At 37.2% G+C, this 25,935-nt stretch overlaps 1 protein-coding gene across 3 annotated transcripts in view; it reads left to right on the top strand.

The window, feature by feature from the left end:
- The window catches only part of LOC6584738 (PDF receptor), a 59,399-nt gene that overhangs the window by 4,602 nt on the left and 28,862 nt on the right, over window positions 1-25,935 (top strand). For 2 of the 3 annotated variants that reach the window (XM_015161249.3, XM_002010345.4), the window contains exon 1: window positions 1,655-2,132. The exons of the other annotated variant lie outside the window; for it this stretch is intronic. The gene's annotated coding sequence lies outside the window, so the exon portion shown is untranslated. Of the gene's footprint in view, window positions 1-1,654; window positions 2,133-25,935 lie in introns of those variants that run through there. 3 annotated transcript variants of the gene reach the window in all.

Raw genomic sequence — 25,935 nt, 5'->3', positions numbered from 1 at the left:
TAGATTTATTTAAAATAAAAAAGTCTTTCAGCTGCAACTCGCATATGGAATATATTTACAGGGTATTATCATGATCATTTTACATAATGCTTGCACATGTACAGGGTATATATGCAGTCTATCATTAAAATTTTTTAAAATGCTTTTTATACCCTGAACCCATTTTTTAATTTTTGTTTTTACAATCTTTATCTACATAAATTTAAGTTAAACGCTTAAAGCAGGGTATCTATGCAGTCGAGCAATGTGGAATTAAATCCATTTAAAATGTTATCATCGCGTATTTCAACGCAATCGTATTCTAGCTTAAAGAGTAAAGTTGAACACTTGAAACAGAGTATCTATATAGTAGGGCAATGTGAAATATTCATTTCCGTATTAAATTTAATTTAAGAGCCATCATTTACAATTTGTTTCCGAATTCTAAGTTCAATGTTAAGCACTAAAAACACTATATGAATACCCTATTAACTTAGCTCTTACAATTTGTATAAAGAATGTAATTGATTGCTCCTAAATTAAATTGTATATGGAAATTCAAAGATTTATATTTCATTTACCATCTATATGTAGTCGAGTCCGTTTTACTGCGAAATACCCTGAGCCCCGCAAGTAGCTGATCATTCAACGTTTCTATTATGCATACATGACAAACAATGGATGCACTCACAGACTCTCACACACACACACATATATATATGTACGCACGCACGCATAAGCACGCGTTCTGCCAATGCAGCGACTGCGTTTGGCCTGCAAATTTGGACAATATTGTTGGAACCTTTTCGTGGAATAACTTTTCTTCTAAATGGACTTTCAAATCAAACTTTCCGAACGTGCTAATGACATTCAAATGTGTGCATTTGTCAAAGGACAAATAGTGGGACGTGGTAAACTGAAATTGAAGAGGATAAAAGCTTTGCCTTCATTACATTGATCTAAACAGTAAATGTGAAATATTATTATCGCTTTAAAATACAGGGTATCAATGCAGTCGCTCAGCTTACATCAAATTATTTGTTTTTTTTTTTATTTTCAGTTGAGTTTTTGCTTCTTCGGTTGCCATTTGCCAGTTCGATAAATCTTTCACTACGCCGCGTAACGGTATGCATGCGTGTGTGTGTGCATGTGTGTCACCGGTAACGGAAATTTGTTTGCAGTTTTATTTTGAAGCTCGCACAACAGCAACAACAACAACAAATAGCAGCAGCACCAACAACAACAGCAAAGACAACAACAATAAACAAACAGTAAAAATTATATTCCGCTGGCGTTTTGTCTTGCTGTACGCACGCACACACACAAAAGCACACACACGCAGGCGAGCGAACGCTAGCAGAAGCAGAGGCGAGTGAGCTGCCGCTTAGCTGGCGCTTTGGCCGCTAGTTAAACGCCTGCAATTGCACCCAGCACACACACGCATACACATGCACATAAATACACCCACACACATTCACATGCAGGCGCTCGCAAAGGCAACACCGAACCCAACGAAGTGACGCTAACGAAGCGAAACGAACGACTCGTTGGACGCTCGTGTATGCCGCTGCTATTGTCGTCGCCGGTGTCGCTGCGCGCAGCGCGCTGCGTCGCTGCCGGCGTCACTGGGCAGAAGGCCAGAAGGATAAGTTGGGCAGATGCTTGCAAGATTCTGTCATAACGGCTTCGGCACTCGTGGCGCGCGTCTCGCACGCGGCACTAGCAGCAGCAACAGCAGCACAACCAAAAGCACAAACAGAATTTAAAACAAAACAAAAACAAAATATTAAACACTGAGGGTTATTACAAAATTTTTGAAACATTAGCGCGCTCGCGTTTAAATCACTTTTTTTTTGTTTTTTGTTTTTTGTTTTTTTTTTTTTTTTTTTTTTTTTGTTCGTTCGTTTTTTCCCCCGTTGTGCATTGTGTTTACACGTTGTTTTTTTTTCGAAGAATTTTCGAAAAGTGCGCGAGTCTAAAGTACACACGATGTGGCGGCCATAGAAAGTTGGAGCAATGTTATGGCTACTATATGTTAAGTTCCAATCGAGAGATAAACACAGTTCGTCACTAAAGTACGCCAAAGTGTTTGCGAGCAAAGCAAACAATATCCAAATTCAAAACAATCGAAAAACGAGAAACTGCAATGGCAGGTGAGTAAGACAAACAAGTAACAGAGACTATCTAATCTGTAAAAAAAAAAGAAGAAGAGCTTACATGGAATATCATATTTATTTGAATGATAATGTTAGAAGCTTATCATATATTATATACAATATTTTTGTATATTTGTATTCCAATATAAAATTCCCATCCACAATTAATTTTTATTTTTTATTACATTTCGTAGTGTTTGTTGCAGTTCTCTAATGTAATACTCTCCAAGCTCTAGGTACTTTATTGAAATTTCAGTTGAGCCAACGCTGCTGAAAAGTTTAAATATGTGTGTAATTTAATTTTCATAGAAACCCGATGAGCCCTTGATTTTAGATTGAAATCTGGCAAAAATCGAAAATGGAAAATACTAAGAAATCAGTCCATTGCTTTGGGGCTAATCGAAAAGAATGATAAATACAATTAAATTTTAATTGCTGTATTGTAAAATTTCAAAAATGCTTATTTTATAAATATATTTTTTATTTATTTATTTATTTTATTATATTTATTTATTTATTTTTTTATTTTATTTATTTATTTTTTTTTTTTTGGAAACTCATTATTCATTAAATTATTATTCAAAATAATATTCTTGAGTAATTAATTATTCATTATATAAGTATTATATGTCCTACAAATGTTGCCAAACTTCACTTACAGAAACTCGGCTCAAAGCAATGTTCCAACATATCTGTAAAGGTTTACATATTTCTTACGTTTTCAAGCACTGTTGTCGCACTTCAGTGTTCAGCAATTGAGCCTAACTGCTCGTCTTTCGATTGTTAAGCTCTTGCGCCGTTGCCAAACTTCATAATTGCTTTGTGCGCTGCTCTGTCGTTGTTTACACTTCACTTCAATTCAGTTCTTCGCTCATAAATTGACCACAAAACTGTGCGATTTCAATAATTTCTGAACTCATTGAATTAGACGCGCAGTCGACTATCAAAAATTTTTGTTTGTATTTGGTTTTTGTTTTTATATACGAAGAATGTGTTATATTCCACCGTTCATTGAGTTGTGCCGACTGAACAACTCAATATAACACATTTTTGCGCTACAGTTCATATTTATAAATATTTTCAAATATTCTCTACTTTACCTAAAAGTTTATCTAGCACTGAGATTTCTATATTTCTTTATGTTCGCCTCTTCTACACTCCTCTCCTTTTTGTTGTGGTTCCATTTCTTTCTTTTTCTTCTCTTTCGCTCTTCATTTTTATTCTCATATTTTCTGCATTCTTTTGAGTTATTTTCTCTTCGCACGTCTACTCTTTTATTCTGAGCTTCTCTGTTAGTATTAAATTCTGCTTAACTTTTCTTTCCTTTTCTTCTGATTTCCTCATTTCTTATTGTTTCTTTTCATTCCTTCTTTTGAGCTGCTCTTTTCTCATACTGTACTTCCTTATCCCGTTTCTTCTCTTCTCTGCAAGCACTTCTCCTTCTCATATCTTTTTCTTCTCAACTCTTTTCTTCCCATTTCGTTTACTCTCTTATATTCTTTTTCACGACTTTTCGTCCTCTCTTCACTTCATTCTACTTATTCTCAACTTCTTTTCCCTTATAATCTTTTCTTATTTCTCCTTTACTTCTAATCTCTCCTTTCATCTCTTACCTATTTTTGTTCAAATCTTTACTTTTCTGCATTTATTCATTCTCCCAACTTCTACCCCTTTCGTATTTTACCCATCTGCTTACGTTATTCCTTTAACTTATTTAGCTTTCTCTACCCTGTGCCCATTTTGTCTCTTTACTTTTTGTGGCATTCTTCTTTTAAATCTTTTTTTTTCTGTCGGCGTCCAATGTGGCGTATGCGCAACATATATAAATATTTGCTTCTCCTAAATTTGGTTGCACCCAATTTCATAGGTTTGGTGATATGCCTGTTTTTGCCCACGCTGCAGCGTGCCGCCCACTGCTAGCCGCCACTGCCACGCCTCTAGTCCGCTGCTGCCGCCGCCTCTGTTGGCCAACAAATGCAGCTGGGTCAGTTTGCGTAAACATTTGGACGAAAAAGAACATTTCTGCGGCTGCATTTGTTCAATTTCTTTGTGCACGAATTTTTTTCTCTTTTTCACTTTTGTGTGTAGGGTATTCAGCGTTTGTTGCGAATAGAGTGAAGCCTAACTGCACAGGCATAAGTAATAAATATATATACGTATGTACATATATTTGCATAGTTATATATGTTTATATTCTCCCTCTCCCCCCCACTCCGTCTCCCACTCTCTTTTCCTCTATATTATAGAACAACACAATTCAGATTTGCCTAGATCAACTTTCTATAGCATATATCTATATAGGCTATAGCAACTAGAGTCAATTAAGCATCTCTTAGAGAACTTTGCATTTCTATAGAAACCTGCTTGGTTGCTCTTCAAAAATGATATTCTAATCAAATTGTACAATTAAAAACTTTAAGTGGACGGCCGAGGGAAAACAGGATATCAAATTACGCACAACATTATATCAATTACTAGAGGAACTACCCTCAGGGGCAAGCCAGGGCATACGAACTTCGACTAGCTCGTCCATAACATTCAGATGCAGAATATATGTATATATATAATTTATATATATATATATATATAAATATAGATGTATGTATGTGTGTATGCAAAATGTTGTTAGGCATTTAGGCCGTTTGCTTTTCAACTCTGCTTGTGGGCAATGGGTTGGTAGTGCGCGACGGGGTAGGGGGGGGAGCGTGGCACAAGGACAGTAACGTGAGGGCTGGCAGTTGTTAAACTGGACGCAAGACAAACTTCGTGTTGACAAAAGTTGTAGCATGTGCGAAAGTGAAGGCACCAAATGCCATTTACTCTGCTCGCATATATGAGTGTGTGTGTGGGTGGGGGTGTGTGGGTGGGTGTGTGGATGGGTGTGCAACTCATTAGCATTGCAGCCAAGTGATGCGAGTGCTGTCCGTGAAGTGTTTTTTGTCCTAGCAGCGAGTTAAAGCGACAGTGTGGAAATTTTTAGTTCGAAGACATGAGTTGCCAGCAATCTGTGCGTCTATGTGTGTGTGCGTGTGTGTGTGTGTGTGTCTGGCCCGAGTGCATTGCATGGCACGTGCCTCATTATCGGGCGGGCGGCCGCACGACGAGCTTGTAATCAAATTGAGATACTTGCGGTTGCCTTTTTGACCAGGCGCTTAAAGGTGAGAGAGTGTGTGTGAGCCACCGCATGTGTGAGTGTGTGTCGGTGTCTGTGTGTATTTGACTTGTCTTATTAACACAAGCAATGAGCATGAAATGGGACCAAGCTGATGCGGGTACGACAGACAGTGAAGTCCTCTTGCGCTGGCGAACAATCCTTTTGCATATGTGTGCGTTGCGACACGCTTTTCACACACACACAATCACACACGTCGCTTTTAAGTGTTTGCCATAAAAAGAATGCCACAACTGCGGTTATCATTGAGTTTCCTTTTCTCTTCTTTATTCTGATTCTGTTCCTCTGTCAGCTGTGCGTGTATTTTGCTCGCACTGTCCTGTTCCCCCCCTCTCTCTCTCTCTCTTGCTCTCCCTCTCTCTAAGTATTTACAGAATTTTTGGCTTTCTGACATTTGCATATGAGTAAGCACATAGAAGAGAGCATGAAATATGCCGCAATGCTTCCAACTGGGCTTAAACTGTCTTGAATTAGAGAGCCGGCGAACATAGGCTAGCAACGACTAGCAAATGCCCTAACCAAATGGGCTTAAGATGTGTTGAAGCTGAGCGCTGAATAAAATAGACCAGCAACGACTATCAAATTCCCAAGCATTGTAACTCATATTCTCTCTATACAATACTTAACATACTTGTTGATACTCAAAGAGAGAAAGTCATGAGATGATGATGATGATTTTTTTTTTTTTTTTTTTTTTTGTGGGTTGAGATAGGAAAAAATGCTTTATGCACCGTCAGTCAGGTCGTCACTCTGACCGGTGTGTCGGACTACATGACTGCTTACCGACTAAAAAATCCTCCTCTTCAGGGGGTCGAAACCACCTTGGAACCAGGAGTTATCCCGCATTAACCTTCAAGGTGGAGCCCCATATTGTGCTCTAAATGAGCGTTGCCCTCTGTGTGCCTGCGTCCAGGTCATACTTCTTCCGCCGAAGAACCTTTTCGGCGAAATCATAGACTTTTTTCCAAGCGTCTATGCTACTGCACATTTGCTGTACTAATGTCTCTACTTTGACTTCACCGACTGTTTCTGCCAGGTCGATTCTTTCTTCCGACCACCTGTTGCAGTTGAAGAAAGTGTGTTCTGCATCGTCCATTGCATTTTCGCAGTAAATACAGCTGGATTCAGCAGTTTTCCCCATCTTATTTAGATACTTTCGAAAGTATCCATGTCCGGAGCCAAAGTCGCATTAATATTATTAAATAAATAATATTATAAATAAATATAATGGAATATTATTCCACAACTTCCTACTTATGATGCCTTCGTACAGTTTTTTATATTACATTTTCCATTTGCTCGTATGTTATATTCTATAATATATGAATATAATACATATTTAATATTATTTATTTTTTTTTTGTACATCTCTTGTCATCTTATCATCTGTCATAGAAATAGTAAATAACAAATAAGTTCAACTACTGAAACCCATCACGCATCCATCTAGTCGCATTAATAGAAATCAGAATTTGATTGAACTCATGAATTTTGGTTCTGCAGCCCACACGTCGTATGCATAATATGCCAATATAGCGTCAAGAGCTAAGTTTTACCTTGACCCAGCAATAAAAGGCAATGTACAGCACCTGTCTGTCAATCTGTCTGTATTCGATTGTCTGCCAGGGAAAAATCCTGAAATTCAGCAAATTAGCTGTTATCCAATTTTACTCCAAACTTCTCACAAAAATTTAATTTACTGCAGTCCTCTATCAAAATACACGTCAAAATTATGCAAATCTCTATATGTGATTCACTGAGGCTGCTCAGCACTGATTAAGTGCTGGGGATGCTGACATACATTTACAAAGGTTAGTCTCTAATAAGATTTCACTATACACTGAGATAAGTACTGGAAACAGTTTATCATTGGAAAAACTGGAAAAAACGAGAGACTCTTCGTGATTAGAAGTCAAGATGAATATATAAAGAAAAATATTAATCTTCCATCTCTCTCTGCATTTGTCACCTTCTGACCTATTCTCTACATCTCTCTCGTGCTTTGCCTTTCTCTATTTTCCTCTACCTCTCTTTGTTCAGCTGATTTTCTCTTTTTTTCTTTCTTCTTCTTTCTCTCTTTCTCTTTCTCTCACTCACTCTCTCCCCCTCCTTCTCTCTCTCATTACATTTCTATCTGTCTCTCTCTCCGTCTTTCGTTATGTTTCTGTGTGTCTTTTCTCTCTTTCTCTCTGTCTTTCAATCTCGATCTCTCTTTTTCTTTCTATATCACTCTCTTTCTCTCTCTTTCTCACTGTTTTTGAATATACAGCGATCTGTCTCTCTAAATCCCAAAAGTATTTTTGTAATATTTAAAATTCTAATCAGTATAACAATAGATAAAAATCGGAAAAACTAAAAAAAATGTTCCTTATGATTTGCTTTCTAGTTTTTGAATTCGTCCCCCCTATAGTAGTATATAAATTGCGCTCTTCTAATTGGTACTGTATCGCTTTTCATTCAATTCCAATTATTTCGAATCAAGCTTAATCAGCTTATGTTTTCCGATTTCCACTATTTGCCAACAATCTGTTGTTGTTGTTGTCATTGTTTCCGGTCAATGGAAAATTAATAATGAAAGTCGTCAATTGGAATACGCCGCCGGATAAGAAATAAAGTTTACAGCCAGTTAATAATGTATTCGATTCAATTGAATAAATTCGAATTCGAATTTGAATGCGTTTGCGGCGAAAAGTCTGAATTATGGTGAATTGCATAATGTGTAATTGCCTCGAAGGCCTCCAAACTTCTTTAGCAGTTCGCTAAAAGCCATAAATTGATTTCATAAAACGCATTCATAATCAACTTATATATATAATAAATCTAATAAATACACTAAATGCACAGCGAATTAGAGAATATAAGTGTTTTAGCGCTAAATACCGGGTATTCGCAAGTAGCGCACAAGGGCATATAGAAAAACTTGCTCACTGGGTATCTGCTGATCGATCAGTTAATCATTTATCCCACGGCCAAGTCACTTCAACTAATGCATAATGTATTCTTTTCCAAGATACTTCAGAAATATATAATACTTGGAAGCTGAAGGAAAACAGAGCTGCTGCTCCCCAAGGCAGGCGCGGTTCGATTAGCAAACTGAACTTAGGCTTTGCTTAGTCTGAAAATTAGATTATGGCAAACCAATCGAAAATAAAATGCGTCAGATGTATATCAGAAAAAAGAAGTAAGAAAGCTCTAGTCGTGTGTGCTCGACTACGAGATCCCCTGATCCCTTCAGCAATAGCTATTTCAATTATTTTTCGCGTCACACGCATAAATACACACCCGCATACACACACACGCATACACACACATATACACATACACACACACATAAACGCGCATGGGCTGCAGTGTGCACTTACTATGATAATTTAATTGTTTAATAACTCTTGTGGACATACGATCTTCATGAAACTTTCAGATTATGATTATAGCATAGATATGCATGTATTTGCCAAAGCACAAGCTTCTAGTATTTGAAATACGCTTTTTAAAAATGTGAGGGTGAGGGGGTGAATTAGAGGTGGGGTGTAAATTTGGAAAAAAAACCGAAATTGTATAAAATGCATATAAGTATACATAAAAAATTTGGAGAGTTTACCTTTAAAGATGTAGCAGATACAAATTTATTACTAGTTTTCGATAATGTTTTAATCGATAACAAAAATACAGGGCAAGTTATCGATATTTAAAGCAAAACTCGATATGCGCGTGCTACACACGGACCTAGGAATACAAATTTCAAGTCCTAGCTCTTATATCTTCTGAGATCGACGCATTCAAACATACGGACGAACAGACAGACGGACAGAGCTAAATCGACTCAGCTCGTCACCCTGATCAAGAATATATACTTTATGAGGTCTGCCACGCCTCCTTCTGCCTGTTACATACATTTAACAGAACCATTATACCCTGATTTCCCATTTTCAATGGGTTCAGGGTATAAATATTTTTAATTAAATTATTTGATTGTCCTTTTGGTACACATTTCTGAGGAACTTAATTTTTGTGTAAACGAAATAATAACAATATATTATAAAATAATAAAACAAAATATCTTAAACATAACACTTAAAGCTTTTCGATGTCCAAAAATGCATTGTTATAAATTTTAAGGAATAAATATAAGATATCAAGTCCCTTTCACAAATGTAACTATATTTTATAAATATTTGTATATATTTTTTTATACAATTTACAATGATAGTGCTGCACTACACTAAACTTGAACAAAACTTTTTTTTTAATATGTCTATTTTCTGTTTGGAATAGAATCTGAAGAAGGAAATGCAGAGAAAATCCTATTACTTTCCATTGGAATTCAATGATGTTCTAAAAGGCATTGTAAGCCAGACGCTCGTAGAAATAGTAGCGTTGAATAGAAGAAGTTGAAAAATATTTGTATTTGTTATTGTTATTGCACTTGTACTACTTTTTCCAAAGTATATTTATTATAAGCGTTCATTCAATAACTGAACATTAAATGCTATTATGAGTTACAAAAGATAGGATTGCTGAGGACTTGTCAATTAATGCACGGTTTGGTAAGGGTATGGTTGGTAAATACTCAACTCAATAAGTTGAGTTATTTTGAGTCTGAAAATGGGTAATGGAAAGTAAAGCGGGCTGGCATGATGGGTGTGTTGGTTGTCTTGTCTTGTGGCAATGCCTTAAATTATATCAAAAATGTATTTGAGCTTGAGATCTTTCATAATGTCGTCAATCCTGGCCACAAGGAATCCAATGGCTCGTCCTAATATGCGGTGTTCTCTTGATTATAGTTTCTTTATGAGGCGCAGCATTGTGTATAGGTCGGAGTAAACAAGTCAGAAGGCTCTAGTAGAGACGACCCTTCGATGAGTTAATAACACACATCACATGCACACACACATCAGCACGCGCTCTGCTAACTGCGCAGCTGACGCAGCGACTGCGCTGGGGCTGCAATTTTAGCCATGTTATGGGAACTAATTTGTTGAATAACTTTTCCCGCAGATGGACAATCTTCATTTAACTTTCAGATTGTGATAATGACAGACATATGCGTATACTTGCAAGCCACAAGACTCTAATTTACATTTTGATATCCCATTTTGAATGGATTCCGCATATAATTAAAAACACTAAACTTCTCAACTTGATACACTGTGGGATACACTTTAACAACAGTCAAAAGATACTTTCATGAATATATATATTTATAGCTTGTTTTTAATATTTACCCAACCGAAAATTCCACTGAAAGCTGCATTGCATGCGATTCATGGGAAATCCCATATCTGTACGTGTTAATACTAATAATAGACTTACAAAGAATAAGGACACTTCACTCTATATGTATATGTAAATATATATACATATTTTTTATACGCTGAGCTTACTGAAAATGGGAAATCAGGATATAATGGTTTTGTGAAAAGTATGTAACATGCAGAAGAAGGCGTGGCAAACCCCACAAAGTATATATATTCTTTATCAGGGCGACGAGCTGAGTCGATTTGGCGCTACCCGTGTGTCTGTCTGTCCGTCCGTCCGTAGAAGAAGATATACGTGTTAGAGCTATTTCCTAGGTCCGTGTATATCACGCGCATATGATGTTTGTTTCAACAAATCGAGTTAATAATTCTATATAATAATAATTATTACATATAATAATAATTATATCGTCTCCATCATTAAAGTCGCCAAATTTGAAAGATTTCATAAGTATTTTATAAAGTTTCGATTGTTGTTATAGTTCATCTCCCACCCCTAAATGTATGTGTGTGTGTGGGATTCTTGTATAAGCAGAAAGACGTGAAGAATTATTGAAATATCAGTTTCTCGATGGGCTCAGGGGATTGCGTAGTCCAGCAGTCTTAACTAAAACTTTTTTACTTGTTTTATTAACATTAATGCAATTAATCACATTTTTTTTTCTTTTTTGCATTTGCCATTTTACCGCAAATTACGAATATTGCAAATATGCGTAAAATTATGGCAATTACATTTATTTCGCTCAACGTTTGTTTTTAATCAGATGCAATAAATTATTGGCCTCGAGGCCAGAAATGTTGCCTTTGCCATTCAATTCAATCGAGAATTCCAATTCAACCTTGCCCTTAAGCCCCAGCGCCTGTTGCATACGCTATTCAGCTGTGCAACGGATATCAGATTTTATATTTACAAACCAATATTAATAAAAAAAAAAAAAAAAAAAAGGATATATATATATATTTTTATTAATATTGGTTTGTAAACATATATATATATATAGATATATTCTTGCTGATATAAAATTAAATTTTGCCTGCCAGCAACAAGAAAAACGAGTGAAAGCTCTACTCGTATCCAAGCTGTACGACTGGAAAATACTCTAGATAGTCTGCGCCTTAGATAGATTGTAGTTTATAAATCTGATAGTCAAATTTATCGAAAATAAGTTTTTATGGAAAAAATATCCAAAGCCTTCAAAATTGCTAATGTGTGGATTTTCATAGAATATTTTGTAGGAATATTAAATAAATGTATATGCATATATATATTAAAAGAAACGAGTGTAATATATTAATAGAAATGTATATATATTTTGAGGTCTATGAACTTGAAGGAAATGATCTACATAAAAAGTTTAGGTAGACATACAAAAGATAAACAGCTCTCTATTGTTGATAATATAAAAAAGTAAATGTTCTCAGCGATGCTAGAAACAATATACCCGATATACACACACTATCAATGGGATGATAGTATAAATAAATCGAGTAGAATGAATATATTTATTCATGTTATGAAAATACTATCAAGAGAACAAAATGAACAAGCAGGCCTAGCTCAGTAGGCAGATACCCCTTGATCAGCTTAAGTTTGCAAGAGTAAGTGAAAGCTTTCCTTAGCTCTATTGGTACATAATATATCCGAAGTCATTCAATGGACAACTTCACCTGAAGTTGAGTTCAATATGCCCATTTGTTGAACATGTTTGCTGTACAGGGTATATAGATGCGGCCGCCGGCGAGTGCCGCACATATGTTTGGGACAATAAATCAATTATGCATTCGTCGCTGCTGCTGCTGCTGCTGCCGCTGGAAATATTGTTTATTAAAAATCGCAACTAAGTAAAAATAAATACAAGTTGTGATTGGCAGCGCGAACAGGAACTCGGTTTATGTTGAACCAATTGACGTCAGTCAAAATGTTTGACGGCCGCCTTTCACAGCAACAACGACAGCAACAATAACAATAACAGCGCCGATGATGATGATGATGATGATGTTAGTCTGTTTTTATTACACTTGAGACACATCGACAGAGATCTGGAAAGCAGCGTATTAAATTAGAACAAGCTGTTTGCGATCAACAAAAACATCTCGCAGCACAAGCAAGACTAAAAAGAAACAACCATAAAATGCAAGCTGCAAAATAAACAAACGTCAGATAGAAAATAATGAAACAACATCCATACACTAGGCAATGCCCTGTCACGGTTCTTAATAGAATTATTTATAGAATTTTGGTATCATCTATTGGGCATCTCTTACACTGTTGTACGATATACTAATATACGGTTATAATGTTATACTGTTATATTGTTATGCTGTTATACTGGTATACTGTTATACTAGTATACTTCTATACTATTATACTATTATACTATTATACTATTATACTATTATACTATTATACTATTATACTATTATACTATTATACTATTATACTATTATACTATTATACTATTATACTATTATACTATTATACTATTATACTATTATACTATTATACTATTATACTATTATACTATTATACTATTATAATATTATACTATTATACTATTATACTATTATACTGTTATACTATTATACTATTATACTATTATACTATTATACTATTATACTATTATACTATTATACTGTTATACTATTATACTATTATACTATTATACTATTATACTATTATACTATTGTACTATTATACTATTATACTATTATACTATTATACTATTATACTATTATACTATTATACTATTATACTATTATACTATTATACTATTATACTATTATACTATTATACTATTATACTATTATACTATGATACTATTATACTATTATACTTATATACTACTATATACTATTATACTACTATACAATTATACTATTATACTATTATACTATTATACTATTATACTATTGTACTATTATACTATTATACTATTATACTATTATACTATTATACTATTATACTATTATACTATTATACTATTATACTATTATACTATTATACTATTATACTATTGTACTATTATACTATTATACTATTATACTATTATACTATTATACTATTATACTATTATACTATTATACTATTATACTATTATACTATTATACTATGATACTATTATACTATTATACTTATATACTACTATACTATTATACTACTATACAATTATACTATTACTGTTACTATTGTACTATACTATGTACAGTGCATCTTTTGCACTATTATAATGATATACTGGTTGTCTATTCTATTGTTATTCTAATACTTAACTGATTTACTGTTACACTGTTGTGGTACTATCTGTCATATTATCTACTATTATATACTACTTTTCAGTAGAACTACTGTTTTCCTGTAGAGTCTAACTATTGTTCTATTGTCATACTTTTATAGAGCTATATTGCTATATACATAGCACCTATTACTGGTTGCGAGTCAAGTGTGAAAGATACTAATGTGAAGCATTCCCGCAATTTCCAATTAATTCTTGCTCTTTTGTTTCATCTAATTACGTGAGCTCGACATGCTAAGCATATTTTATGACCACGGACTATGTGAACCGGAATTCCGCCCATTTTTGTGCGTTTTTTATTTAGTTTTTACTGTCTGGGTGCCAATTGCATTGGCGTCGATTCAATTATAGACTGCAAGGATAATATCCAAATGAAATGTCAGCCAATTGTCAGTCGTTAAATATGCTGATTAGTCCGCAGCTCTACAATACGGGCAACAACAACAATTATCCTTGGCACACACACACACACACACACACACACACACAGAGGGAGACAGAGAAGGGGAGTGCGTATGAGCGACACACATCATGTCCTTTCCTGGGCAACAGGCATCTAATTAGCAGTTCTGTTGCAGCAGCGCTTGGTTATCAATGTGTGTGTGGGTGTAGCTGGTAAATCAGCTCTATAGCCAGCAATAGTTCTTTGGAGTTGAAGCTTGAATCGAGCGCAAATACAAAAACCTTACTTGACATCTCTCTGCATGTGTGTGTGTGTGTCAGTGAATGTGTGTGCTTGTTCTTTACACACTCAATACATGAGCACATAGGACTCATTCCGTAAAGGCTCGTCAGGGGGCGCCAAGCGTGTGGCCTAAGGCATAGCCCGCAAAAGTATGCTACATTACTGTTAAAAGCGTCCCATGTGGATGTCTGTGTGTGTGTATGTCCATATGTGTTTGCTAAAAATCAATATGTATATGAAGTAAACAATGCATCGGGCGCATAACATTATAAACAAGTTCGCTTTGAAAATGACATTGAATTATATTTGAATTGCTTTTAAAGGCAAAAGCAAATGTTAACAGGATGTTAAAGCAACTGCAACTGCAATCAACATAAGAAAGTGTCGAAATCTTAATGGTATGTTAAACAAATGATAAGTAGAAGCGACGAAGAAGAGACTGGCAAGGGACTGAGAGAATTTCAAATATACATATTCAGGTAGATAGCAATGGAGAAAGAGAGAGAGAGAGAGAGAGAGAGAGAGGGATAGAGTTAATCTGTTAAATAATTGTTTTCTCTTTATTAAAGTGCATATTATCTTTTCTCATGAAATTCTCCCCAACTGATTATAATACTTACTTTGCACAGTTAATCAGACACTTATACAGCATTTCTCTCAGTGTAATAGCATTATGACACACAGTCTCACTTGTAGTTCCATATAAAAGCGAATGACGACAAATTTTCATTATAAATTGCACAAATGCGCAAATAGAATAAGCATCTACCATTGCCACGCCCACTTACGAAACAACTTTGTCGTCCTTCGCAATCCGCCATTCCCATTTAAGTGCGTGTGTACGCAGGTGTGTGCTGCCAGTAAGCCGATTTCGTGTAACAAACATGCAAATCTGTTGAACTAATTGCCGCATTAGGAGCATTACACGTCTCTTGAAAATCCCTCGTAACTGTACAAAGAGACGATGCAATCATCTGATTGCATCAAATTACACCATCTAAAAGAGATTGTATTTTTTTTTTGTAATAAATTTACTATCCGATATAAAAATATTGCTCACCTACTGCCAACTACAATTGTCCGTATTATTTTTTCTAATAGCAAGTGGAATCAGTTCCGCTAAGTTCCTTTCCAGCTAATGGCGAGAACAGTGGAGAGATGAGTCTTGGCGTTGCATCAAGGCAGCTAATGCAATGCCTTTTCACTTTTTCAATGTCAAACTAAAAAGCATCAAAGCTCCTTAAGGAATAAGTTTTCTGTGGCCTGCTTAGGTTATGGCATTGGTGGAGGAAGATTCACTCTCAATTTGTTGACGAAGGTGTATCAATCGTTGTATCATCCACTTTGTCAGCCTGTCAGTAAGTCATCAATCATTCCGTCAATCAATCAATCAGTCAATTTGTTATGCAGTAAGTTTATTGTATTGTTTTCAGACATGCTGTCAGGCAGTCAAGCAAGTCAATCTCTCAAGGAATCAGCCAATATGTTTTCATTTCAATCAAACAGTCTGTCAGTCATTCAGTGACTTAGTAAACCTGCCATAAATCACTCAGTCATTTATTTAGATAATATTTGATAGTGAACTGAAAGCTGTCAATCGGTGTATCCTCGATTCTGTACTTGTCATGAAACAATTACCTAATCAATCAATCAATAAGCTAATCATTCTGTAATTCAGTTACTCAATCACTCAATCACAGCCAATCCCTTTCAATCAGTATGTCAACCAACTCATCATCAGTGATTCTATCTGGTAAGTAAGTACATAAGTAAGAATATAAGATTACAATTTTCTTGAAACTCATTAAATTTCACAATGAGCTCCTACCCATGAGAAACTTTAGCACAGTTACCCATTCTACTAATTAACTTATTGTTATACAGCCATACAGCGGCTGCAAAAGAACTTCATTAGGCGCCGCACTGTGGTACATAATGCAGAAAAGTTTCATTAATAACAAGTAAGAAGGCTCTAGTCGAGGCAGCTCGACTAGGAGATACCCTGAACCCTCCAAGTTGATATTATAATCATTCATTATTTTCACACATGTGCGTTTAAACACGCGCGCTAACTGCGCAGTAAGTGGTCAATATTATGAGAATTTATTTATGGAATAATTTCTCTTGTATTAGGACTGTCTTTATGAAACTTTCAGAGCGCGATCATATGGTTAGAATACATTCCAAAGTGCAAGTCTCTAGTACTTGAGATACGATTTTTACAAATTGGGGGCGAAGGAGGCGTAGTATATTATCTGTAAATTACAAAATCTTCGTATCGATCAACTGTTTATCACCGGAAATCTGAAGTCTACAGGTCTAAAAGTGTTCAAATTAGGTTGAAAAAACAATATCAATTTTTGGACTATTCTCGATAAAAAGTTATCGGACAAGTTATTGAAAATATAAGATAAACTTGTACTGCCTATGGTATACACGAGTATGCATGCCAAATTTCAGCTCTCTAGATCTTATATCTTCTGAGATCTAGGAGTTCATACGTACGGACGGACGGATAGACAGACAGGGCTATATCGACTCAGCTCGTCGTTCTGATCAAGAATATAGATACTTTATGGGGTCTGCGATGATTCCTTCTGCCTGTTACATACTGTTCACAAAACCATTATACCCTGATTTCCCATTTTCAATGGGCTCAGGGTATAAATAATTTCCATGCATTTTTTGCAATATAATAAATCGATTTATTAAATATGATTTTAAAAATACATACATTATGTATGTACGTATTTGCTATTAAATACAATTTACTTTTTCAGTGCATTCATGATATGTCGAACTTCAGCTGACAAAAGCTTTCCGAACAAGAGCATATACATACATACATAGGTACATAACTTTCACTGCTGTACGTGAGGGCACAAGCCACTGTGGCTCTGAATGAGCTGGCTGAGGCCCAATGGCGGTGCTTTGCCTTTTTCGCATTTCCGTGTGCCAGCTACTTTTTGGTAGTATGCGGTAGTATGCCTGAAATTTTTGATTGGTGCCTCCTGCTGCTGCTGCTGCTGCTGTTGGCTTCCCAACTGGGAAACTTTGACAAAATGCAGGCCATAAAGTCGGTGCAGCTGCAGGTGCAGCCGGTGCGGGCGGCCGGAATCGCTAGGCGTCTGCAGTTGAATTTAAGTGAAATATTCAGAAACTCGACTCAGGCAATTGCCAGCAGCTTAATTTGCATTTGCCATGCGGTAGCTGGCATCTAGCAGAAACGTGCAACGTGCCGCATGTCATTTGCCAGCTGCCACTCGCCACGGCCATTCTGCTCGAGCCCTCCCCCCCCCACCCTCGGAGCACCGCACACGTCCGCTCTTTCATCTTTCATCTTTCATCTTGCAGCTAAACAGCAAGCTATAGGGCATTCCCTTTGGCCGGCAAAGTGTCAAATTAAAAAGCTAACGAAATAAATAAATAACAGCTATAAATATTAAGAGAGGCGACTCTCATCTCTCTCTCTAATGCATATCAGAAGCATGCACTCATGTTTATTTAATGTCAGTTGACAACCTTTGCTAGTCGCTGCAGGCGCCAGAGAGTTAATTAATTGTGAGCAGGGCAACGGCCAGCAGAGAGCAAACAAAACAAGTGAGAGCGCCCGAGTCGAGCATGCGCGACTTGCAAATACCCTGCACTAATCGAACTACTACGTCATCATACAACGTAGTCACACACAAACGGACTCGACTCGTCATCCTCTCCAAGAATATACATATATGCTATATGTGGTCTGCCACGCCTCCTTCTGCCTGTTATACACATTCAACAAAACCAAAATGTCAATGATGTACAAGGGTATAAAATGCACATTAACTGAAACACTTAAGAAATTGTCTGAGTAACACAAACGGCACTTCAAGAGCGAGTGCTATTTCTTTGGTTGGCATTTCGATTCTCGTTTCAAATAGTATTCGTTATGCTCCCCAACTATAAGTTAGATATTATGATTATTCTTTCATATTCATGACTTACTCTATATATATTTATATATTACTGACTATAAATCAGTTATGACTATACTTGTAGCTTTTTCTAGCCAGCTAACTACTCGTTACCTTAAATGACCTAACTTTAATAATCGAAAAATTCCTTAGATAGAATGAAATTTTCTACGAATAACTAAATTGACTCCATAAGCAAGCAAGCAAGTTTAATCTAGCGAACGAAACACGAATTACCTTGAAATGCCTCTAACAACCATTCGAATAATATATTAGATAGAATCAATAGTGTTCCTCCTTATATGGGCACTCGTTTAAATAAGCTCACTCTGTCATTCATTCTTTTGTATCATTCATTTACCTAACATTCGGAAGTAAGATTTCTTCCTAAGTATATGTAGGTATTCGCTGACTTATTATTATTATTGGAAAACTGATAGAAAACTAGCTATTAACATTCATCATCAGCTACTCGTGAATTTAAAGCATCTTTAATCGCCCAGCTATTCGTCACTCTAGCAAATCGGCATTACCTATAACTGGATAGCCCATGGAATGCATCAATTGATAAGTTATTGTGTAACTACTCATTCCTTTATGTACCCTGCACGCATTAGCTATATTGTGAGTTATATATTGAGGTTATGCAGGTTTTATTGAATAAAAATTTCAGCGAGTGAATGGAAATAACTATTCTCATTAAGAAACCTTCCTTACTTTCACTTTTTTTTCCTTTCCAATCAGCTCTTTATAAGATAAAATTTCTGTCTACTCGTTACTTTAGGAAATCTTTAGTTACTTTCAAATAGCTGAAACGATAATTTACAATCCTCAATAATTCTTTATATATTTATCTAATTTTAATCTCGCCATTTATTCAAGCCTCTCGCTACTTTAATAATGCCAAAATTTGGTTGCTCGTTACTGTTGGGAATCTCTCGATGCTATCACATTGTTTCCTATATCCAATCCCTATCATCTTGTAACTTTTGCACACCTCTCGTTACACTTCTCTTCTTTTCTGTTCTTTTTCACCCTCTATCGCATAAAAAATCATGCATGGACCTAAGCATTAGCTAATTGATAGCACTGAGAGCTCGTAATCAAGCCGCAAAGCCTAACAAATCCCTTTACATAAGAGTCGTTGGGCCCTGAGGCTCTTCATTAACTCGCCGTTGTTTTCCATATTACATTTCTCACCAATCGGCACTTTCAGTTCCTCTCCCTCCCTCTTCACCTGAATTATGCAGAAGTAAGCATTAGCTAATTGGTAACATTGACAACTCGACATCAAGTCGGAAATGATGGCAAATCCGTTTACATAAGAGCCATTGAGCTGCGGGTCCTCATAACCTACTCATACGAGTGACGTTTACGTAAACGAGACACAGACTCGTCCAACTCTAGCGGGGATCCGCACATACATATGTATTTAAAATATTTAAAATGAAGAGTGATGGAGCTTGTCGAATGTCGAATTTTTAGTCGAATGAATTTTATTTCTATGACCATTGCCGCTTTGGGGCTTTGGAGCGCCATCGACGTCTGTTTTGAAGTGCAGCGCCAGCTGCCACGCCCACGCCCTCGGAGCCCACTTGCATAACGAAATGGGGCAACGGTTGCATTTTTGTGCAGATTCTCTATTTTTAATAAAGCCACGCGCAAGGTCAGCCGCCAATTTGGATGGGTTGGCGGCCTCTGGCTGGGTGGCCCCCTGCTTGCTCTCGCGGCCCAGAATGGCGCTAGAGGTTAGTGGAATAGAACTGAAAGCAAAAAGCGCACCGAATGCATGGCAATGCATAGAGATCGCCGTGACTAACGAATGATTTGGCCACGAGGACAAACCACCCAACCACCCAACCAGCCAACCACCCAACCAGCCAACAAACCAACCAGCCAGCCATCCGCCGAGCCATTCAACTAGTCAACAAACTGGCAGCCCCATCTGGGCTGGCCATTTAAGGACCTGGGCCCAAGTCTCGGCTAGCACACATTCCGCTGCTTTAGCCGGCGCAATGAAAAATCATAATTAAAAAGTTTGCAATCGAACGCGTTTCGCAAATGGAGCATAAGATATTGAGAGCAACTGTACATGCACCTGACTCGGCTGCCCCCTGGCCCAGTTACCGTTAGCTGACGTCCGCTGTAGTCGACGCCGAGTTGCCAAACATTTCCAATTTAATTCCTACCAAGACTCGAGACGTATCGCTTGACTTTAAGTGCGGCAATGTTGCAGAAAATACTTCAACAGTCAAAGATGGAGGATGGAGCCTTTTCTATTTGATTAAACTAATGCCTCTGTTTTGTCGTTTCCTCAACTTATATTTATTTCTTACTTACTCTTTATCTCACTCTCTCTGTTCTCTATCTCTTATTTTTTCTGTATATGTCCCTTTCTATATCTCTTCATCTGTATGTGTGATTTTTCTCTCATGATTTGTCTGTCTCGCTTTTCTCCTTATTTCCCTTCTCTCGTCTCTCTCACGCTATCTCACTCACTCTATGACTTTCTCATTCTTTTTTTCACTCAACCTCTGTCTCTTTCTCCCTTTTTCTGTAGATGTATCGCTATCTCTTCATCTGATTTTTCTCTCTCTCTCTCTCTCTCTCGCTCTCTAGTTGTTCCCTCAGTAAATATATCTCTAATTATGTCTTTCCGTTCTCTCTCCCTCTCTCTTTCCCAACCTACTCTTTGTCTACCTGGTTTTGATTCTCCCTCTTCACTCTTTTTTCCCTCAGTATATATCCCTCTTTCTCTATTTTAGACTGAAATTTGCAGTCAACCTCATTTTCTATCTCTCCCTCTCTCGCTATCTTATTCACTCTCTCTTCCTCTCTTTATCTGTCTCCCTCTTTATATATCTCTTTCTCTCTCTCTCCCTCTCTCTCTCTCTCCCACTCTGTCCGCCTCTCGCTTCAATTTTCACTATACGATACATATTCTTGCAATGTTGCCAGATGTATAAGTTTTAAGACTTAATAGTCCAGAAGCTAACGAAATTCTCAAAAAGTTTTGTCTGCCAAATTAAACATTCGTTTTTTTTTAGTTTCCATATCAAAGAGTTGCCAGACTTCTCAAAGTTGTGAATGCGCTTTAACGGACGTTAACGGATGCCTCATCCGTGACAGTTGCCTGACGAAGCGTTCCACTGAAACTATTTTCGTAGCACAGAGTAAACAAGCGCAGTTGCCAGCGTTGCCACCTTTGGAACGCAATTTGAGGCCAATTTCCACGGCACGAAGGTGGCTTGAACTTGGCCAAGCACTCAAAAAAGCGGACCTCAGATCAGTGAACTGGGCCTGGGCGCTGGCATTACGCCAGAACAATGTGACCAAGGAGGTTAAGCATGTGCGCCCGCACATATATAGGCATAAGTGCTTCAGTGTCGATGTGGGCGTGGGCGTGAGAGTGGGCGAGGCTGGGCTATGTGTTCAGCAGATTTGAAGTTGAAGTTGTCTTGCCTCGTCTTGTCTTGGCTAATCAGTAAAATTGCGGCGCAGCTTGTTCCCATGCGGCCAAAAAACAATAGGCCAAGCTTAGAGGGTGGCCGAGAGAGGGAGAGAGAGCGAGGGAGAGGGAGAGTGCTAGAGAGCGATGGTATGGGCGGATAGAACAAGTTTCTGCTGCGGCTGCACTTTGCCACAAAAGACAAAAGACGCTGTGGAAATCATGCAAATATCAGACAACGCTAAGAGGCGGCCCACTACAGCGGCGACTGCGACGTCGACAGCGACGTCAACTGCGATGCTGACTGTATAAACTGCTTGGCCACGCAGAATGATGACCACGACTGGGATTAGAGCTGCGACGGCGACTAGGACTGAGAGGGAGACTGTGCTGGGACGGTGCTGGGGTGTTGCCCACTTTTTCACATAATGCTTTATTGTTATTATTCTTATTATTATGGCTGGGGCTTTGTTTGGCCAGCCTCTCGGCTGTTGCATTGTGTGCCGGCAACCAAAATACACAATGTTGCCAGACGCTGGACGAGCGCGAGAGAGCGAGAGAGCGAGAGAGCAGCTTGTTTGGTGCGCTGCTCATTGTTGTTCGTGAAATTTCTGCGACTTGTGATCCATATAATGATATGCAGCATTGGCGCTACAACAATGAAATGTTAGACAAACAGTGTTGAAAAGCGTTCAAGTGAGAGTAAAGTGCTGCACAATCTAAACAGAAGCAAAGGCTGAACAATTAAGTGCGTGACTTTTTCCGATAACTATATGGCAGCAGTTCCTTAAGTTATCGATAACTGCAATTAAGTGGCAGTAAAGTGTATCGATAACAGTGATCAAGGGAGAGTAAAGTGTTGCACAATCTAAACAGAAGCAAAGGCTGAACAATCAAGTGAGTGATACTATCTCCGATAACTCTATGGTAGCAGTTCCTTAAGTTATCGATAACAGATACGTGTCGAGCTAGTTTATAAAACTTACCATTTGTTAACTTAAGACACAAATTCGAAATACACAACTTTTCTACTATTACAGCCCAATGTGCATCGTAGCACATGTGTAGCACTTGAATTAGGTATTCGGCTAAGGTGTTTATCAGCATTGGAGACAGATTTACAGATGAGCATGTCTCTCTCTCTCTCTCTCTCTCTCTCTCTGTATGAAAATCTGTGTGTGTTTGTGTGTCTGAGAGTCTTTTACATATATTAAATATATATGTATGTGCATGCATACAATGCAGAGCGCGCAGCTAGAGAGAACAATTTGCATATTGTTGCAGCAGCAGCTGTTGCCACTGGGCTGCATTTGCACGCCACACTTGCTCTACTTATAAGTGTATGCTAATGTGTGTGCGTGTGTGTGTGTGTGTGTGTGATGGCCTTGATCTTGATGATATATACATATATACATATCATATATTGTATATGTATATATAAATACAAGCAAAAGTGAAAGCTCTATGGACGAGTGGGCGAAATAAACCCTGAAAGAGGATTAAGTTTGGATTTCGAAATTAACTGGAAGATTAAAAGAAGAACCAAGAATAAGAGGTTCTTTGAAATACATTCAATAAACTCACAGGACAAATCTTACTAATTAGTATAATACAAAGCTACAAGAAACACACAAGGACGATTAAAGTGTAAATTTGACTGGAGGATAAATCAAAATATCAGACCAAGGCTAACAATCACAATATAACATATAATAGTTCAAGCAAGCTGTGAAGAGACATTTTACAAACATATCTGCCCTTTGCTTAAACTATACAAAAGGGAAAAGAATTTTATTATTAGATAAGCATTTCAAATAAAAAACGTCGCTCTTCAAAGGATGCTCATCGACTCATCGACTTACATAGATCGCGGTAGCTCGTCCATCTCGACTGAGTGGGATGCTCAGAGAAACAGAGAACAGTGTAGCATCAAGTGATATAGTTCACTCATTTATATAATAAGATGGAAATCAAGGGATATAGCTAAGATCAATGAAGCCGTGAGGGATGGAAACACCAAGTATACTGTGTGGAAGAGTTAAAGGAAAAAACATATATAAACATTAACCGACTTTATAAAGCAAATTAGCTTATTCATCTTTAATCACAGTCTAATATACCTATCATGAGGATCTTTAAACTTTTTCTAGTCACTGCCAATATTATCAATATGACAGCTATTTGTCATGCATGTTTATGGCTGCTTATAGAGGGACAGAAGTGTTTTACACATTTTAATACGCATTCCCAATGACTGTGAAAATTCTTTGAAGACATGGCATATCGAAAAATACACTCTAATTTATGTCTCTTTTACTGTTTAGTAGTTAGAGCTATGCACATCAGATAATGCGCAAGTCATCGGACTTTAAGTATTTCTTAGAGCTAGAGCAATATATCGAGTCAATTTCATTTATACACATAATCAACTTTGAGCTAATTTAAGTTAACAAATAATCGATATTTATCGATGATGTGAGGGGTATATAATTGTATCATATGTGTATATGTAAGTTCAAAATAGGGGTTTCTTTGACTAGCTCAATATATAATAATTAATCTATATATTCTATTAATATCAATATCAAACTAATATACAATCTAAATGCTCTATTCATATATGGATCCCTCTTCTTCTTGCATACAAAATGTCCTTCGTGTCGCATAACAATTTTCTAATTATAGTTGTCGCTGCAATTGCTGAGCCATAAAACACAATTCATTTGATTAACTAACATTTGTTTGACGCTTCGTAATTGGATTGTGGCAGATGCAGCCCGAGTGTGGTGGCCCGCACTAATTGTGCCTCGGTGCGTATGCGTAATAAATGTCCGTATGCCACAACAATCATACGCCGCGTGGCCATCAATTGATTTCATTATTGTGCGGTCAACCACATAACAATCGAATTAAACCGATTTTAGTATATTTATATTTTCAGCCACATTTGTATTCGATTAGGGCATCGCTCGCTATGCCAAATAATTTGGTCAGCAGCTTAGGCTGATATTTAAATGCATTTGGAATATGAGGCCAAAATATAACTTAGGTTCGACTTCTTGAGAGATGACTAAGAGAGATTTAGGTTCCGGAGATATTTTCTCATGCGACTTGGGTATACAGTTATGATCATGGAAATAGTAGGGCGACTAGCAGATCAACAGTTTGTGATATATACAGTATTTTTAAAATAATTTGCATATGCCAAGTAAATCCTGTGGATTTACAGTATATAAACTAATCTAAAAGGTTTGCTAAATTGGCTAGGGAAGAGAAACTTGCACTACCCAAATAAATAATGCTCGTCGTTATAGTATCATGGCTTAGCATCATGAGACAATGCCCTGAGCTAATGATTATTTGAAGCATAGTGAAATATGTGTGAACAAGTGGAATATGAGAAGCACTGAGAGAGGCGCAACTAGTTTGCTTATTGGGCAGTTCGGCTCTGCGCTCCACTCGCTTGGCTTCGCTCATTAGCAACAAGTCAAATTGGCCACGAGGGCCCGACAAGTCGAATAGGCTGCTCGCATTGGGAAGCTCGTTTCAGGTTTCTGCAGCCCTTGTGCTCTTCGAATTGATAGAGTTATAAGTTGCATGTAAATTTTAATTAATAAGAGGGTCTTCAGCTGGACCGCTGCATCGGTAATTACAGTCGGTCTGGATAAGCGGCCAGCCAGTCAAACGACAGGCCGGACAGCCGGCTAACCTGCCACACGCAACATCCACAACAAACATACAAATAATAAAATGCAACAGCGAACACGACAAAGTGCACAACATAAAAACAAAAATCCAGCCAAAGTGCTTCAGTTCGGGGAGTGCACGACTAGCAGATACCCGGAATCTTGAGAAAAGCTGGCATTGCAATCAGTCTATGTTGCATAGCTCTCTCTCCTTCTCTTCCAAACACACACATACGCCTAAGCTTATGGGCTTTACTATACACACTTAATTGCGCAGAGACCGACCGAAATTTGTCTAATTCTGT

This window comes from Drosophila mojavensis, unplaced genomic scaffold (genome assembly GCF_018153725.1).
Source record: "Drosophila mojavensis isolate 15081-1352.22 unplaced genomic scaffold, ASM1815372v1 contig_136, whole genome shotgun sequence".
NCBI lineage: Eukaryota > Metazoa > Arthropoda > Insecta > Diptera > Drosophilidae > Drosophila > Drosophila mojavensis.
Note: the sequence above shows the minus strand (reverse complement) of the source record. Positions and strands in the feature narration are given on the sequence as shown.